This window comes from Adiantum capillus-veneris, chromosome 11 (assembly GCF_014529385.1).
Source record: "Adiantum capillus-veneris isolate H3 chromosome 11, ASM1452938v2, whole genome shotgun sequence".
Classification (NCBI taxonomy): Eukaryota; Viridiplantae; Streptophyta; class Polypodiopsida; order Polypodiales; family Pteridaceae; genus Adiantum; species Adiantum capillus-veneris.
Window position 1 is genome coordinate 83,798,340 of NC_140941.1, and position 14,850 is coordinate 83,813,189.

The window sequence follows — 14,850 nt, forward strand, 5'->3', positions numbered from 1 at the left end:
GTCCGAAAAAACAAAATAAATCACAAAAATTTCATAAAACCATCAAAAATTCCACAAAAATTCTAAAATTCATGGAAAGAGATAGAAAATTACTATAAAATTCAAAGATTCACAAAAAAATATAAAAAATCAAAACTTTTTTTAAAAAATCATAAAAAAACAAAAAAAGACCAAAAAATTAAGAAAATTCAAAATTTCACAAAAAATTAAGAAAAATAAAAAAGGAGTTCTCGAAAGTGCCAGAAAGAGCCAGAAAAAATCAGAAAGAATAAGAAAGAGCGAGAACGAGGCCAAAAAGCAAAAAACAACATCAGGAAAAACACACTATCGAGAAATTACACCGAGCAAAAGCGAGCAAAAATCGAGAGCAACAGCCATGAAAAATCGACCAAACAGCAAAAGTCAAAAATAGCAAAAGCAAAGATAAAAATTACACACTGCAAAGCAAACCGGATCTATTAAAAAAAAGCGAGCGAAAAGACCAACTCGAAGTAGCGGAGCGTTAGTCAAAATTCAAAAATTTGACACGCTCAAAATTGGAAGGTGCAAGTAATTGCACTAAAAATTAGCTTCCTGTCGGACGAAAAGGGACAACTCACATGTGATTGCAGATTATGCTAGTAGGAACATAAAAAATTCTACTAATCAATACCTAAATCTACTAGGAAACAGTTTTTACAGAACAAGCCAACATGGACGCAAATCAAGCTGAGAGTTCAAGTACAACAGAGCAAGCTAGTAGCTGTAACAACACATGCACAATTGCAATAGAACAGCTATTTTAGCTATATGGCTACAATTGGGATAAATTTTTGTACACAGATACAGAAGGTCATAGGTATCTTATGAGTGGCAAAAGTAACACAGGAGCCAAGATCCTATTGATCAGAGTAAAGCACGATTCAAAAAACTCCCAGATGTTCACAGACTTCAGTGGAGCCAAGTATTGCAAGCTCAAAGATGAAGTGCAAATAGAAGTTCAAAAAGTCAACCTAAGTGTTTATCCAGAAACCTGCAAAAGTCCGCAAAGCATCCAATTAGTGTATATGCAATCAGGGTCATTGTACATGGATTACAGTGGTCAGATCTATTGTTGAGAGCCAAAAATGAAAGATCCAACAATCAACCAATAGAAGCCAATCTAATTGGAGAACCAAGACAAAGATGGTACAAAGGTAAAGATGGAGCAGTCTACAGCTTGATGCTTAGTGTTTTAAAAGAAGATGCCGACAACTTTGCGAGCATAGAAGCAGAAGCTCCTCAGCAAGAGCTTGACATGACACGGCCAGTTGAAATACCACCAGTCATGGCGTATTGCTCAGATTGTGGAAGAAAAGGTGGACATTTTTTTGAATATTGTCCAAGAAATCCAGACAACAGGGACACATCAACTGCTAAGCAAGGTACAGGAAAAATTGGAAATACGAATCTTGATGTAAGTGCATTTAACTCATCACTTTTAATGCAATTGGATGATTCTGCATTACCATTAGAAGCCCCAGTAAAATAACTGCAAGTTCAAAATCAGCATAAAGATGCACAGAAACATGAAAAGCTTAAAATTAATTCTTTGAACAACAAATTCTTGCATGAATTTGATCAAGATGTCCAGATAGAACCGAATGTTGAAAGACTGTTAGGTTTGCAAATGATTTTGCATCTAATGCCACAAGTGTGCAATCATTCACGAGTCTAAGCGACACATCAAACAGAATGATGTTAGTTTTGTATGGCACCCATAATTCCTATGCACACTATGTAGACCAAAAAGGGAAACTGTACAAAAAGGATCAGTGTTTGAACGGCCCACATACCAACTCATAGAAGTGCCTCCAGTGAAAGGGTGGTTCATTTTAGAGGAAACAATCTATTATAGTCCATCCTTTCTAGAGATGAAGGATATTACCCGAGTAAACCCAGAAATCTATTTAGAGCCAAACTCTCCTCCATCGGAAATCAAACTTTGATGTTGTGACCAAACGAGCATATACTTTGACCAAAATAGTCGTAGATATAGATGAGAGTCTAGCATCTATGATGCCTTGGGTTTTGAAACCACAGAAGCTCATATCATAGGAGAACCATGGGATAGACATTACCATAGCAAAGGTAATGCTATCTACAGCTTGACTTGGGAAATAATTTGTCATGTTTCACGAAGATACATAGGAAAGAATGATGCAAAAGTTTTACAGATGCCAAATGTCAACAGTGCTACCCAAAGTGTACCTTCACAGTCCCAAAAGGTGAGACTAAACTAGAGCCAAACCATTTTGAACTCTTACAATGAAGCAGGCTATAATGATCACCCTAGGACGGGGGGAGTTGCAAATCCATCAAGCTCAGCTTGTGTACCAGGAAATGCTACACCAGTTAGAAGCCCTAGAGCCTCTAACCAATAGACCCCTTCAAGGTAAAAACCATTGAAAGATCATATGGCTATTGGAAGTTTCCAATTGACCCATATACCATTAGAATCAGTAGACAAATACCTCTATGACGATCATCAAGGACAGAAGTTTCACTTGATCTCCACAAGTCAAAGTCAAAAGCCGACAAATCCAATAGTGTTCAAACAGTTACATGTGACCAAGCTCACATATGCATATCAAGATGCACATGGTAACAAATACCAGCAAGATCATGACCTTGTACAAACTTATACGGATGGCCGGACTGAATTCAAGGACTGAAGTCAAAGACTATTTGAAGATGATGCAAAGCCTCAAGCTGCCAAAATAGGTGACAAAAAAGTCAAAGTCAATAGAACTAAAGTTCAAAAATCTACACAAAGGTCACCACCAAAATCTCCCTCGAAAAGACAAATTTTGCCAGAAAGTACAGTGGATCTATTAAGATCAAAGGTTATTTAGATGCAGGTAGACAATGCTCAACAATTGCAAAAAGGTGCACTCTTACGTCCAATGGAGTCGACATCAATGAAAGCAGGTGGTCAAAGAAAAGAAAATGCAGATGAAGCTCAAGCAAAGAACACTACCACATCAAAAGCAATCAATACAGCAAGAAATCCTGAGATGATCAAGTGCAACATTGTTGGTGAAAACGAAGAAAAGCTGTCAAGAGAAGTAAAGCTAGATTTTCAGCTAGACAAGAACCTCATGTCTTTTTGCACTTGAAAAAGACGTGGACAAGCACAGCTGGAAGATGCTCCTCAATTTGCGAGCATATTAAGAAACAAACGAGCAGAATGCCGGGGAATCATCTCCACCACCATTGAAGTAAGTTCAGAGATCATCATAGCTCAATTTCATGTGATCACAACAAAAGATATTCCAAACGACATCAGAATGGGAATGCCAATAGCCCAGAAGATTTTAGAGATACATAATGCAAACATGACGGAGTCATCACAGACAACAAAGAATGAAGATCAAGACTGATCACCCACGGAAGACATCACAAAGTCCTCAAGCACAGTTAAAATGGAGACTGATATCAAAGAAGATCTTATTTAAGATGATTCATCTCCATCGAATAGAACTTCAGAACAGCTTAAAGCAAATCAAGCAATAGCAAGTGCATATCAAATAGAACAAAAAGCAACCACGGAAGCTATTGAGCATAGAATACCACCAAAGCCAGAAGTTAAGAAGAACAAGATTACAGACAACTAGGAAGAAACAGGAAGTCCAAAGATCAATCATTCATTGCCAGTTGAACCAGCTAATGTAGTGGAGCACAAAGTCTCAAGTCACCCTCCATGGAGACACAATTAGATCAAGATGAGACCATGGAAAAATCAAGACAAAGATCTTCAATAGAACCAGCAACAAGAATAGTTGTAGTTCTCAGCATTACAAAAGGAGCAAGTGTCAGATGCAATGCTCTATTGGATAAAGAAGTAAAGTGCAATATGGTTGCAGCCAACATCTAGAGTATTCTAGAGATTATTTAGGGCAAGCTAGATAATAGAGAAATCATGTGTAAAACTACAAGTCAAGAAGAAATGGTTGCTACCCTTAGCATTGAACAGCATGAAGAGAAAGTAAAGTTTCAGGTAAAGCCTTCAAAGGAAAAGCTTACAAGTGTCATCCTTGGAAATCAGTGGTTAGACCAAGACAAGTCCTACAAAGAAGATAAAATGATAATACTCTCTTTTTTAAGAGTGAGCCCACAACATTTTACAGGTACCGTTAATGCTAGATTCATAGCTGCAGGAGTCACAAGAATCAAAGACAAATCGTGCAGACAAAGGTAAAGCTAAAGTGGAACTTCCATCGATTAGCAAAGAAGGTGTGACAACATATGCCTCTACATCAAGGTACCCTCATGGATCAACTTCTTCAAGCAAGTCAGGCTTTCAAGACTTCAAGTCAATTGCTAACCCAACCGAAACCTCTAAGAAGACACCCAAAAAAGCAAAGATATAACAGCCAAAGTACTGAAGAAAGCAAAGTAAAGCCAAGCAAGTGTTTGTTCCAAGCAATTTAGTCAAAGTCAAAGATCTGATTTGGATTTAAGATAAGAAATCAACAATGAAAGACAAACACATGGAATGAATAGCATCACAATAGAGCTTAAAAGAACAGGAGTACAATGGAGGTAACAGACAGATATGGGTACCAAAATTGCAGGTTAGGGCATATGAAGTAATGTCAAGTCCCTCCCAAGAGAGAAGGCCCACAAGGTATCAGCCTCGACAATATCCTAGGATACCTAAGAAGCAGGTGTACAACAGAACAACATCAAAAGATGCTAAAGTCAACCACAAAAGGGGATACAGAAAAAATATGGATCTCAAAGAATCTTCCTCTTAGACAAGGATTATACACAGGATATACAAAGATTTGGCTACCAGTCAACCACAAGCCAATTGCAACTACACCAGACCTGCATGAAGATCTCAAGAACTCAACAAGACCTAGAGCCAAGCAAATTTAACAAAGTAGATACAAAGGTCATGAAGAGATTTGGATTCCTAATTCTTACAATAAACCGAGTCAAAAGCCAGATGTCGATAGCCAACAGTGGCCTACACCAACATCAAAGACTTCTTACAACAGGTCTAATTGGAGAATCAAACAGATAATGGAGTCTTCACAGTCAAAGAAGGACAACCCAAACAACGTGAATGCAAATTCAAAGATGATAAAATAGGTATGGCAAAAAAAACCTTCAATGCCAACTTGGTCCTTCACTAATCCTCTTTTTGAGGATTCAAGATTCCTTTTACCTGAAGAAATGTTTGTAGTAAGCACAAGAATGTAAAAAGTCAAGTTTCCAGGGTGCAAAAAACACTCTTTGGCATACTCAGAGTCGGCTATTGAGCCATAAAATGAGCAAAGCATTAGTCCCAAAGATTCAAGCCATATTAAACTATGTGCTAAGAGTCATAGTTATTAGGCTTATGCTCAAGCTGGAAGAGTTGAGCATATCTATGTCATGTCGCTCATGCTGGATGAGATGAGCATAAGAGTCAAAGTCTATCAACTTACAATTGGTGGAGTTTTGTAGAGTCCAACACTCACGCACAATGCACAGTAAGATGAGAGCACATATCCTCGTCAACGAAAACCATTCTTAAAGGGGTGCGAGATGCAAAGCCATGTCAGATGCTTTTATAGCTACACCATCTTTTTGAAGAACCCCTTAAAATCTTTCTCGCACAGCATATTGCTCCCCATGCATTTCTATGTATGCATAAATAGGATGTCCCATCATTGGACCAGCCACCCACTCAGAAAACGCTTGGCTTGAGATGGGCACTTGTCCATACCCTTCTCAAGATTGTGGCAGGTGCGTGACAACCACGAAAAAGTCTTTGCTATCTGACTGAGTCCAAGCAAGAATAATTATGCATCATTCTATTCATAGTATAGGTGATGTTATCATCCCCCTTTACTTAGTGTAGGTGATATTATCATCCCCCTTTACTTTGTCAAAGTACAACGTGTTTAAATCTGGGGGTTCCGGTACTTTGCGCTTATCATGCACACAAGCAAGCATATTGTTGAAGTCTACAATTACTGCCAAATCTCTATGGACTGGGAAGCAAGACATTGGTTCGTAGCAAGGAAACTGGTGATCAATGTGCTCTACCTCATCAGTGGGCAGTGGGGGTTTTGAGCCAACCACACAAATTTTAACTACAGAGCACAAATGGACAAAAACTAAGAGAGAATACTTAAATTTATATTGTTGGTAATAAAGATACAAAGCTGCAATCTAAAAAAGATAGCATTAAAAAAAAGATACAAAGCTGCAAGGAGCTAAAGCTTCATGCATGCTCTGGTTTTTGGGGGGAGTATGCCAGTACTCTTTTTGGGGTGCTGGGACACCTCATCCTCCACCTGCTTCTTTCTCTTCTTCTGCATCTCCACCGCTACAAATTGCAGGTTTGATTCCATTTTAGGATCCTCTACCTCAGCTACACTGTCCTCCTTATAGGCATTAGTACATGGGCAACATATTGTGACCATAATGAACGTAGTGACCATGAGTCAGACATGGGAGGGGACAGATATATAAAACTAACATTACCTTGGTTGCTTGCGAACGGAGTTGTCTCCTTCAGAATGTCTCCGTCACCACCCTCAATAGTTTTCCCAAGTTCTTGTACTTCAGCAAGGCGTCAAGGTCAAAGACCTCGTCCACATCGTGCATGGACGATGTGGAAGCTTCTTTCTCAGCCATTGGCTCAGCTGAACCAACACACACAATTAGTCTTCAAGACAGATTAGCATAAATTCTGTTGTATAAAATGACCAACCTACCTTCAAGCTCCTCATAAGAATTCCCGAGTGCCCATCATCTTGCTATATGGGGTATCTCCCATTTACAATCTGGTACAACACACTTGGGATCAGCCGCGCTGACCATTGAAAAGCAGAACGTATGGTATCTGTGGGCACACGACAACTGAAAGACACCGGCCGCATATTTTCCCGACGGTTCTTGACCACATGCCACACAATTTCTAGACAGTAAAACAATATCCACACTAAATTTAGACTTGGAGGGTGGAGTGGGCACTAGGAGGGCCCTGCCCTCTCTTTTCATGAACTTGTTGGACCCCTTCATGAAGGAGGCTTGCCTTCTTAACTCACCAAGCTCCCTATCCATTTCTTGAACTATTTTATGTACAAAATGAAAAACAAAGGAAGATTATTGCACAACCAACCTTGATGGGGGACATGCAGGCTCTAGCAACAGCAGGCACTTACAGGCACCTTGGAGCTATGCTGGAACATTCAAGTACTTGTAGACACTTGCAAGTGCCTACAAGTGCTATATATGTCCACTTGCAGAACTTTAAAAGGCACTTGCTAGCACTTGGAAGCTCTTTCTAGCACTTTGAAGCACTTTCAACCACTTGCAAATTCCTGCAAATGCTTGCAAGGTCTTAAAAGTGGTTAGAAGTGCTATGAAGTGATTGCTAAAAGAACTTTCAAGCACTTTGAAAGCATTTTGAAGCAATTTTAAGCACTTTGAAGCACCTTCAAGCACTTGCAGGACTTTGCAAGTGGTTGAAAGTGCTTCAAAGTGCTTTAATGTGCATGTAGGTGGTTCAAAGTGCTTGCAAGTGCATAAAAGTCAGGCACTTTTTAGCACTTGCAGGCATTTGTAGGTGTTTAAAATTTCTTGGAAGTGCTTGTGCAGGTGCTCAATCTGTCCACTTGCATCGCTTTGAAAGGCACTTGGAAGCTCTTTTTAGCACTTTGAAACACTTTCAACCACCTGCAAACTTTTGCAAATGCTTGCAGGGTCTTAAAAGTGGTTAAAAGTGCTCTTAAGTGATTGCAAAAAGCACTTTTAAGCACTTTGAAAGAATTTTGAAGCACTTTGAAGCACCTTCAATTACTTGCAGGACTTTGCAAGTGGTTGAAAGCGCTTCAAAGTGCTTTAATGTGCCTGCAAGTGGTTCAAAGTGCTTGCAAGTGCATAAAAGTTAGCCATTTAATCACACTTGTTAGCACTTGCAGGCATTTGTAGGTGTTTAAAAGTGTTTGGAAGTGCTTGCAGGTGGTTTAAAGTGTTTGCAAGTGCTAAATAGTCAAGCATTTTTTAGCACTTTCAACCACTTTTATGCACCTGCAAGAACTTGTAGGCATTTCCAGGTGTTTGCATGTGCTTAAAAGAGCCTGTAGGTACCTGAAAGTGCTTGCAAGTTCTTAAAAGGTGAGCACTCTCAACCACTTTTACAATTTCTAGCACTTTATACACTTTACAGACAACTTAGACTGGAGTACATGCATGGTCGACACCTCCCCCTTTATCCTTGCAGCATCATTGAATCCAAAGGACTTGGAGAGTACCCTTGTAAGGGCTCCGATTTCAACGTCCTTTTTGGCAATCGTAGCTGCATTTTTTGTTGGAGAGGCCTTCAGTTTCTTCACCTTTTCTCTGAGGCTCTCCACCTCTGCAGCGATGGGTGCACAAGCTGAGGAGGTACCTTTGTTGAGCAACCATAAGTCCCGCTTTGCAGCCAGGAATGTCTTTGCAGACTTCACCTTCTCTTCTGCCTTCACTGTCTGCTGCTCAAGGTCATCGGCAAGACTATCCACCCATGCTATGTAGAGGGACTGAGAGGATGTCCACATGTGTTGTAGAGGGAGACTAGATGCCGCAGGACCGTCCATAGCATACTCTATCAGTCCTTCAAATTTGGGGGCTTCCTTCATGCCGTAATCGGACATGAAATTGAGCCCCTCTTGACATTCTTTAATACTTGATTCCCAACCAAAGCCCATACAATCTTATGGCTGTCGTTGTTTGCTTTGGCAACATCGCAGTATTCATATGCAAACCCCCTCACAAACCTTGTCATGAGCTCGCCGTTAGAGAGGGCAGTCTGGCATACCTTCTGATACAGAAACCTGCATGCATCGTAAAGGTGGTTATGCACTTGGTGGAGGAAGATATTAGTCTTATTCTTCTTTGACACCTTGAACACTGTTGACCATTGTTTAGGTGGCAGGTCCTTGTCTGTTAAATCCTTGTGCAGCTTGCCCTCCATGCTCAGTCCATATTCCTCATGAAACTGCAATGTAGAATAGCAAAACCTGGAAAGTATCGGATGCTCCACTGACGCTGCAAGCAAAGCCATGGAGAAAAATGATTTGTAGCCAATGCTGAAAAATAGGATTTATTGTCATGCATTGCCATCAGGCGCATAGACACGACCAAACGCAATGTAGAACTCACCTTTCTAAGCATATTTTTTATTCGACAACATGCATTTGGAGAGGGAAGTTTTGGCGGTCGTGTTTGTTGCTGGGGTCTGCAGCGTTGTGTTGGTTGCAGGGGATTGTTGTGTTGTGATTTTTGAAGGCGTCTGATGTGTCGCATGTGTTGCAAGGGTCTACTATGTGGTAGTTGTTTTGGGGGTTTGTTGTGCTCTGGTGTTTGTTGCAGGGGCCGCCTACTGTACCACCTCCATGCTCTGATTTGGGTTTTTGCGCTTCCTAGAGGGAGTGTTCTTCTTGGGGGTCATCTGTGTAGAGGGTGTTGCTGCAACCTTTATGCTTTCGTGCCGGGGGCAATGGGGGCAGAGCTCCACCAGCGCTATGGCAGAGCGCAATGGGTGCAATGGGGGGTAGAGCGTGATGGCTACAACATCCAATGGGGGGAGCATGAGCAATGGGGAGAGCACAAACTATGGGAGTAGAGTGAGCACACAGGTACAGGCGGGCATCCGAGTGATAAGCTAGTTGCGTGAGAGGAAAGGAGAAAGAGGACAAGGAGTGTCTAGACAATGATGACTGTAAGTTCAAAAAAAGGGGACCCACTCCACCCCATAATGGCTTGCATGCATCTAGATTATAGGTACATAAATTATATTGCATACAAATTTAGAATTTCCGTCTCCCTCTTTTCCCAAATTTGAAAAACATTGAATTTCCCTCCACCTAGGTGCTATTGGTGGTACCACCAAGATGTGCAAAAGGTGGTACCACCTAAACATGCTTTGACCCTTATTCAAACCTTACAATGGAATTAGTTATGGGTAGGAAGGTCAGATACTCTAGTTTAGTGGGTAACTTGAATCTTATTTTGGATTATCACAATACTTCTTCTCACTTCAGAGTCTTACCCATAGGAGTCTATGATGGAATCCTAGGAATGGATTGGCTTAAGCCCAGTGATGCTCACTACATTGAAAAAATGCTTCATTGACTTTTGTAAGTGACCAAACTCCAAAGTTATAGTTACCGAGAAACGGGGGAAACCTAAACTTCAACTAGTAAACTTTACCAAACTTATGAAGGGTTACAAAAAGAATGAAATTATTTATGCAATAAAGATTAACCCTATAAAAAACAATCTAGACACACCTGAACCCGAATGTCTAACATAAGTTGAAGTTGTATTTCTTGAGGAAATTTCATAGTTACCGCCTAAATGTGAAGTTCATCATGCAATAGAGCTTATTCCAAGAGCTAAACCAGCTGCTTGTAGACCATACAAGAGGTCAGTACCTGAGTCTAAAGAATTGAAAGAGCAACTTAACTTCATGAACAAGGCTTTCATTCAACTCAGTGTTCTCCATGGAGTACTCTCGTTCTTTTTAATTGAAAGAAGAATTGTACTCTACATCTTTGTATTAATGAATCAAATAACAATCAAGAATAAGTATGAAATATTAAGGATTGATGAGTTACTTGATCGATTACATGGATCTTTTATCTTCACAAAAATTGACACTAAATCAGGGTATTACCAAATCCAAATCAAGAAGGAAGAATTTTGAGTCTCGTAAGTTATGTATGCATGATTTGAATTATCCTAGACATGACTTGGAATTATTGGCAGTTGTGCATGCTCTTAAAGTATGCTGACATTATCCTAGTGGAAGGAGATTTGAATTACATACAGATCATAAGAGCCTCAAATGGATATACACTCAACCTGATCTTAAGACGAGGCAATGGAGATGGATGGAGTTATTATGCGAATATGATTTTGGAATTGAATATAAGTCTGGAAAGGAAAACCTCGTGGCCGATGTTTAAAGTAGAAAGAATATTGTAGTGACTATCACAATCTCTGCTACCTCCTTAATTGACCTCATTTTGGAAGGTATGCCTCAAAACCCATATCACACAAAGATTCAGTATTTGATGAACTTGAATAATTGCACAGAGAAGCAAGAAAGGCAAATCAAGGGCTTCCATGTTGAAGACAATGATCTTTACTTTCAACAGCCATCTTTGTATCTCAAATCATAGTGGTACCAAACATATAAGAAGCTCACGATATACCTATTGCAGGACATCCAGGTTACATTAAAACTTATGCTAAGGGAGTTTCTTTTGGCCATGATTAAAGCGTGATGTGTTGAACTATGCTACAAGATGTTTAACATGTCAATGTATTAGAGTTGAACGAGTTTGATACCCTAGTAAGCTTTAACCTATTGATGTATCAAAGAAGAAATGGGAATGCATATCCATGGATTTCATTACAGGACTTCCTTCATCTTTGGAATATGACTCTATTTTTGTGGTTGTTGACATGCTTACAAAAATGACCCATTTGTTTCCAATCAAAACCACATTGGTGTGACCAAACTTGATCAATGTTGTGAAGCGTGTTATGCAATACTATAGATACTTACAAGCACGCCATGTGGTAGTGGGTTAAGAGAGGCCATGTGTTGACCGCTGGGTCAACAACACAACATAACTCAAGTTTCGTACCAAAGTCTTATCTTTTGCGAGTTATGAAATGCTGCGGATTATGGCTATAAACGTCATTTGTAATGAGTAGTTATTCTAGTTTCAGAAGCCGGGGTGCAATGGCACTTCTAGATTGTAAATACAAAGCCATTTGACCCTTTCAACCCCATTTTTTGGTTAAACCTAAGGTAGCCTTAGTATATAAGGTACCTAGGTCATTTTGTAAGAAGACTTTTATCATAATCAAAACTTAGCGCTGTCGTCTACTGTGTGTGAGAGAGAAAGAGTGTGAGCATGAGCTTTATCCTCTCGCTACGCCCGGCTCGCTCAACACATTGGAGATCCGACTGCACCATTTTTGTAGGCTCAAGGAGAGCTACGCGACAACGCCAAGCATTCCACGCAAGACGAAGCGCACATGCCGACGCATCTACGAGCTATTTGTGGCCGTAAGTGTATCAAACGATGTCTATTTTCTGCGTGCTAGTAGTCTATAGAATCGTGGCGACATAAGCTATGCATTGGTACTCATAAATTTCAGTTTCGGGCACTTTCAAAATTCTGCTCTATCATCCTACGCGTTTTTCGCAGATGGGTTTAGAGTGAGGGTTTTGAGTGTAGAAGCTTAGGGACAGGTGTATCCTAGTGAGGGGATGGCGTTCCTTAAGTTTCGTATGAATCTGGCATGATTAGGTGAGTTACCTTCCGTATGTGTGTATGTGGCTAGGTGGTGTAGTTGAGAGCAGTGAGGTTCTTGATTGTGGTTTAGTTGGCCTTCCAGAGTGTTGTATGTGTAGGATGGTCTCAGCCTGACAAGCTAAAGAGATTTCCTCCGTGTGCCTATCGTGTCATCTGTGTCCTCGATTGAAATTATGTTGATCTAGGTAGTGTTTGCATGCACTTCATGGGTGTGTGAGTCACCCCGTCCAACATTGGCGCCGTTGCCGGGGACACAAGGACCTAAGTAGGTTTCCTACTAGCACTCATGTGATGGTTGCTTGATTTAGTTTCGGCTAAAGAAAGCGTTTTTCTTAAGTGGATCCGGAAGAGTATATTCCGCAATCAAGTGAATAGCCAGGAAGCGTGTGTCTTGCCGAGGGTCTGTGACTAGATAGGTTTAGTTAGGATCTGTGGATTAGAGTAGTTGTTGGTGGTCGAGTGATTTGTGAGGTGATAAAAGCGTTTACTAGTCCGTGTGTGGCAGTGAAGCGTTTTTCTACTCATAGATGCAAAACCCCATATGATTTGTAGGAGTAGCTTTAGGTAAGTGATCCGATTCTGATCTAAAGCTATTCAGCATTGAATTATTTGCTAAAGTGCTTGATTGCATTTGAAATCACGGAAAAGTGTGCTTTTGAGGGTAAAAATGCATTAAACAAGCTTTTGTGGATATTTTTGTATGATTGACTGATGCTGTGCATATAAAAGAGCATTTGCAAGGGTTCTGTAAAGAAAACCTGCAATTCTGTAAACATAGATATCCTACGCGTAGGATGTCTCAAGGGGATTCTAGAGACCAAATTTGAAAATTTTGACTGCACCAGTGGGTTCAGAGGGTAGGTTTTACCCTAGTAACATATTGACTTGGGTGTTTTTCCATAATTTTGTTGACCAAAAGCCAAAAGGCGGAGTCAGAAAACGTAAAATTTCAGAAAAGGCTTAAATTGAGTGATTTCTACATGTTTTTGCAATTGTGAAGCATACTTGCACTTGTTGAGAGCATAAGGAAGCATCAGGGACACTTCAGTCTGAAAAAATCAGCAGTAGACATCCTACGCGTAGGATGTCTACAGGGTGATCTGGGCACTTTTTTGAAAATCTGAGGTTACCAGTGTGTTTAGAAGGTAGGTTTTACCCTATTTTCACCTGGAAAGTGGAAATTTGACCAAATTTTGACAGATCAAAGACAAAAGACGAGAATTGCCAGACATCCTACCCAAATTGTGTCCAAGGCCTAATTTTGAGACCAAACCATAGGATGACTCCATAAGCATGTTCTAAATCTTGTATTGAGTGCATGTGATAAATTTCATCTCATTTGGATCAGTGAAAGGGAAGATTGAACAGACTTTAGCATTTTTGACTGAAAAAGGCAAGGATAGCTAGTTTTGGGGTATTTTGACATCCAAACTCAAATCTAAGCATACCATTGGGTTGCTGACATCAAGGGGAAGCTGTGGGACAAGTCTGGGGTCAAACAGGCCAAAAAGACATCCTACGCGTAGGATGTCTTCTGTGTGATTTTGGACTCTAAACAAAATTCTGAGCATACCACATTGATCAGCACCTTAAGGAGAGTCTGTGGTTCAAATTTGGGTTCATTCTGAGCAAAAAGACATCCTACGCCTAGGATGTCTACTGCATAATTCTGAAACCAAAATTCTATCGTGAACATACCATGCTGTCACATAGCCTTAGATAAGCCTCCTAGGCACATTTGGTCCAATTTGGAGTTGATTTGACTTGGGAATTCATGAGAACAGACAGCAGGCTTTTGGAACAGATTCTTAATCATTTGACCAACCTATAGGTGTCAGAATCAAAAAGTAAAAATAGCCGTGAGATTAGCACATCAAGGGGAAGCTACAGTGCAAGTTTGAGCTGAAACAGAGCAAAAAGACATCCTACGTGTAGGATGTCTCCAGGGTCATAAAGTGGTCAAAATTCTACTTTGGCCATATAGGGAGGTTCTAAGTGTCTCAAGGATTCCAGATCTTTTTTCAAAAGTGAATTTGGACCTTGTTTGGCCTATTTACCAAGCAAAGACAAAAATTGTCAGACATCCTACTCTTGGAGTGCACTAGAAGCTCATGCAGCCTAAATCTTGACCTATTGGCATCCAAATTCAATTTTGAGCATACCATTGGGTTGCTGAGCACTAAGAGAATCTTGGGATCAAGTTTGGACAAAATTTGAGCAGTTAGACCCTACACGTAGGATGTCTCCAGCTTGATTTAGGACTCCAAACCAACCTATGAGCACACCACTATGATCAGCACATCAAGGAGAAGCTGGGGTGAAAATTTCAAGTCATTTTGAGCAAAAAGACATCCTACGCGTAGGATGTTTCAAGGCCATTTTTAGGTCCAAATTAAAATCTGAGCATACCATTCTGTTGCTGGACTTAAGGGGAGTCTCTGGACCAAATTTTGTTAAATTCTGAGCATATAGACATCCTACGCGTAGGATGTCTCTAGGCCAGTTTTAGGGT